This window comes from Schistocerca gregaria, unplaced genomic scaffold (assembly GCF_023897955.1).
Source record: "Schistocerca gregaria isolate iqSchGreg1 unplaced genomic scaffold, iqSchGreg1.2 ptg000587l, whole genome shotgun sequence".
NCBI classification, from domain to species: Eukaryota; Metazoa; Arthropoda; class Insecta; order Orthoptera; family Acrididae; genus Schistocerca; species Schistocerca gregaria.
Genome location: NW_026061977.1, coordinates 1 through 5,000, shown reverse-complemented (window position 1 = coordinate 5,000; position 5,000 = coordinate 1). Strand labels below are relative to the sequence as shown.

The following is a 5,000-nucleotide window of genomic DNA, read 5'->3' as shown; positions in this document are numbered from 1 at the left end:
ACTAAGAACGGCCATGCACCACCACCCACCGAATCAAGAAAGAGCTATCAATCTGTCAATCCTTCCGGTGTCCGGGCCTGGTGAGGTTTCCCGTGTTGAGTCAAATTAAGCCGCAGGCTCCACTCCTGGTGGTGCCCTTCCGTCAATTCCTTTAAGTTTCAGCTTTGCAACCATACTTCCCCCGGAACCCAAAAGCTTTGGTTTCCCGGAGGCTGCCCGCCGAGTCATCGGAGGAACTGCGGCGGATCGCTGGCTGGCATCGTTTATGGTTAGAACTAGGGCGGTATCTGATCGCCTTCGAACCTCTAACTTTCGTTCTTGATTAATGAAAACATACTTGGCAAATGCTTTCGCTTCTGTTCGTCTTGCGACGATCCAAGAATTTCACCTCTAACGTCGCAATACGAATGCCCCCGCCTGTCCCTATTAATCATTACCTCGGGTTCCGAAAACCAACAAAATAGAACCGAGGTCCTATTCCATTATTCCATGCACACAGTATTCAGGCGGGCTTGCCTGCTTTAAGCACTCTAATTTGTTCAAAGTAAACGTGCCGGCCCACCGAGACACTCAACTAAGAGCACCCTGGTAGGATTTCAACGGGGTCCGCCTCGGGACGCGCAAGCACGCCTTCGGCTCGCCCCACCGGCAGGACGTCCCACGATACATGCCAGTTAAACACCGACGGGCGGTGAACCAACAGCGTGGGACACAAATCCAACTACGAGCTTTTTAACCGCAACAACTTTAATATACGCTATTGGAGCTGGAATTACCGCGGCTGCTGGCACCAGACTTGCCCTCCAATAGATACTCGTTAAAGGATTTAAAGTGTACTCATTCCGATTACGGGGCCTCGGATGAGTCCCGTATCGTTATTTTTCGTCACTACCTCCCCGTGCCGGGAGTGGGTAATTTGCGCGCCTGCTGCCTTCCTTGGATGTGGTAGCCGTTTCTCAGGCTCCCTCTCCGGAATCGAACCCTGATTCCCCGTTACCCGTTACAACCATGGTAGGCGCAGAACCTACCATCGACAGTTGATAAGGCAGACATTTGAAAGATGCGTCGCCGGTACGAGGACCGTGCGATCAGCCCAAAGTTATTCAGAGTCACCAAGGCAAACGGACCAGACGAGCCAATCCGATTGGTTTTGATCTAATAAAAGCGTCCCTTCCATCTCTGGTCGGGACTCTGTTTGCATGTATTAGCTCTAGAATTACCACAGTTATCCAAGTAACGTGGGTACGATCTAAGGAACCATAACTGATTTAATGAGCCATTCGCGGTTTCACCTTAATGCGGCTTGTACTGAGACATGCATGGCTTAATCTTTGAGACAAGCATATGACTACTGGCAGGATCAACCAGGGAGCTGCGTCAACGAGAGCTGAGCAGCCGGCCGCCCGGGAGTGTGTCCCGAGGGCCCGCGCGAACACGCAAGCGTCCGCTCAATTATTCTGCAAACAGGAGGAGGCTGAGCTCCCCTGCACGATACACCTCGAAACCCTCTCAGGTCCCGGCGGCGCGCAGCGCCGTCCTAAGTACTTGGTCGGGTTCGAGAGAGGCGCAATCGCCCGGAGATAGGCGAGTAGACGCTTTCAGTGCGAACACCCGTGCTCCCAACTGAGCTTGCCGCTGCCGACAGAGGCCCGGGAGCGTGCTGTCGTGGCATTGCCGGCGGGAAACAACACGCGCCACCTACGGTGACCGGCAGCTCCAACGCCAGCGCCACAGAAGGGCAAAGCCCCACTTGGGTGCAGAAGCGAACTCTCCCAGCACAGCGCACGCGCCAACACGTCCGCAGAGCTGCGATACAAACCACCTGCGAGAACCGCTGGGGGCGACCGAGCAGCAGACGGCGTCGCGACGCCGAGTGCCGGGCGGCGGCGCATCCTCAACGCACACAGTCCGCAATCGGACCAGCACACTGCAGATGTCCACCGCGCTTCGCACCGGGCTCGGCAGAACCCACTTTGGCCGCCTGGCGCCGCGCGCAGGGTGCGCCGGCGCATAGCTGGGACGCCAGCCGGGCCCGTCGGCCGGCGCTCCTGCCACTGGGCGCCCCCCACCAGCCGGCTGTAGTGCGTGCGCTCACGCAGCGCGCGGCCAGCACGCCGGGCGGCCCCCCCTCACCGGCCGGGGACTGTCCCGCCAAGCCACAGCCTCGTATCGCTTCATACCCACATGGCCAACTCAGGTTCGGGGGCATGGCGGGTACCGCCGAAACAACCGGTTCACAGATGTACCGATCGTCGCTATCACCGATGCACCTGCAGCGCGAACAACCGCTCAACAACTGATTTCCAGTTCATTTGCGGATCTTTGGCAGCAAACGTATACGTCAATCTACATTTGCGAAATCTACGATTCTGGCATGCCTGCATGTTATGTGTCACGACACGCTACATCAGCCCACATACACACTGCGGCATGTACACGAGAGAACACGTGGAAGATGGTCCGCGCACGTGTGCAATGTCCCTTGCGCGGTCGACTGTCAACCGGCCTCTGTAGCATGTCGCAGATGTGGAACGCGGTCCACCGTGCTATCATGTTGTGTGGGGCAATACGATTAAATAGGAAAACCCTCGTCGCTACATCAACAGACGGCTCACGCTGATTCCCGGCAGAGGGAGGAGGGGGGGGGGGGGGGCCAACATGCAATACTTTCGTCCGTACCTACCTACCACATGTCTGTACGGCGTACAACAGTGCAATCTCGCTGTAATGGGGAGACGAGACAAGTAGCATCGTGCACAACATATGGCCCTTATGATTCGCCATTGTAGGGCGCAGCCGGTGTACGGTCAAGCATGTGCCACATTATGTCACTCAGTACGTAACGACGGATGATCAGTGTGGGTTACGCGTACATCAGCGGACAGTCCACACAGGCCGTACCACAACGTACACTGACTGCATCGACAACCGAATGCAACTGAACAGCTGCAAGGCTCATTTCACAAACAAACGCCTGACCGACCAGCTTGGAAGGGCAGGAGGGGAGGGCGATATTCGTTCTGTAGCGGTACACCCTTCCAGTGGTTAGCGGGACTGTGTAGAAAGTACGCAACACTCGAAAGACCTTTATGTGAGGGTACGCACCATGGCATCAAGAAATACACATGACACCAGAGGATCCAAGCAGTGAACTATGTTCAGAGGGTTGCTGTTAGGCAAAGCTACATTCCTGTGACGTTACATGTGACAGTTAAGGTGCAGTGTAAGTTAGGTTAAGGTGCAGCGTAAGTTAGGTTAAGGTGCAGTGTAAGTTAGGTTAAGGTGCAGCGTAAGTTAGGTTAAGGTGCAGCGTAAGTTAGGTTAAGGTGCAGCGTAAGTTAGGTTAAGGTGCAGCGTAAGTTAGGTTAAGGTGCAGCGTAACTTGGGTTAAGGTGCAGCGTAACTTGGGTTAAGGTGCAGCGTAACTTGGGTTAAGGTGCAGCGTAACTTGGGTTAAGGTGCAGCGTAACTTGGGTTAAGGTGCAGCGTAACTTGGGTTAAGGTGCAGCGTAACTTGGGTTAAGGTGCAGCGTAACTTGGGTTAAGGTGCAGCGTAACTTGGGTTAAGGTGCAGCGTAACTTGGGTTAAGGTGCAGCGTAACTTGGGTTAAGGTGCAGCGTAACTTGGGTTAAGGTGCAGCGTAACTTGGGTTAAGGTGCAGCGTAACTTGGGTTAAGGTGCAGCGTAACTTGGGTTAAGGTGCAGCGTAACTTGGGTTAAGGTGCAGCGTAACTTGGGTTAAGGTGCAGCGTAACTTGGGTTAAGGTGCAGCGTAACTTGGGTTAAGGTGCAGCGTAACTTGGGTTAAGGTGCAGCGTAACTTGGGTTAAGGTGCAGCGTAACTTGGGTTAAGGTGCAGCGTAACTTGGGTTAAGGTGCAGCGTAACTTGGGTTAAGGTGCAGCGTAACTTGGGTTAAGGTGCAGCGTAACTTGGGTTAAGGTGCAGCGTAACTTGGGTTAAGGTGCAGCGTAACTTGGGTTAAGGTGCAGCGTAGGACTTAGGTTAAGGTGCAGCGTGGGACTAGGTTAAGGTGCCAACGTGGGTTAGGTTAAGGGCCAACGTGGGTTAGGTTAAGGGCCAACGTGGGTTAGGTTAAGGGCCAACGTGGGTTAGGTTAAGGGCCAACGTGGGTTAGGTTAAGGGCCAACGTGGGTTAGGTTAAGGGCCAACGTGGGTTAGGTTAAGGGCCAACGTGGGTTAGGTTAAGGGCCAACGTGGGTTAGGTTAAGGGCCAACGTGGGTTAGGTTAAGGGCCAACGTGGGTTAGGTTAAGGGCCAACGTGGGTTAGGTTAAGGGCCAACGTGGGTTAGGTAAGGGCCAACGTGGGGTTAGGTTAAGGGCCAACGTGGGTTAGGTTAAGGGCCAACGTGGGTTAGGTTAAGGGCCAACGTGGGGTTAGGGTTAAGGGCCAACGTGGGTTAGGTTAAGGGCCAACGTGGGTTAGGTTAAGGGGCCAACGTGGGTTAGGTTAAGGGCCAACGTGGGTTAGGTTAAGGGCCAACGTGGGTTAGGTTAAGGGCCAACGTGGGTTAGGTTAAGGGGCCAACGTGGGTTAGGTTAAGGGCCAACGTGGGTTAGGTTAAGGGCCAACGTGGGTTAGGTTAAGGGCCAACGTGGGTTAGGTTAAGGGCCAACGTGGGTTAGGTTAAGGGCCAACGTGGGTTAGGTTAAGGGCCAACGTGGGTTAGGTTAAGGGCCAACGTGGGTTAGGTTAAGGGCCAACGTGGGTTAGGTTAAGGGCCAACGTGGGTTAGGTTAAGGGCCAACGTGGGTTAGGTTAAGGGCCAACGTGGGTTAGGTTAAGGGCCAACGTGGGTTAGGTTAAGGGCCAACGTGGGTTAGGTTAAGGGCCAACGTGGGTTAGGTTAAGGGCCAACGTGGGTTAGGTTAAGGGCCAACGTGGGTTAGGTTAAGGGCCAACGTGGGTTAGGTTAAGGGCCAAACGTGGGTTAGGTTAAGGGTCCAACGTGCGGGTAGGTAACACGCGATTTAGTGT

At 54.7% G+C, this 5,000-nt stretch overlaps 1 non-coding gene across 1 annotated transcript in view; it reads right to left on the bottom strand.

Moving 5' to 3' along the window:
• LOC126316538 (small subunit ribosomal RNA) overlaps positions 1-1,371 on the bottom strand; it is a 1,893-nt gene extending 522 nt beyond the window's left edge. The window contains exon 1 of the ribosomal RNA XR_007556152.1: positions 1-1,371. This exon is cut by the window's left edge and continues 522 nt beyond it. This is a non-coding gene — a ribosomal RNA (small subunit ribosomal RNA).
• Between the last annotated feature and the right edge of the window lie 3,629 nt (positions 1,372-5,000).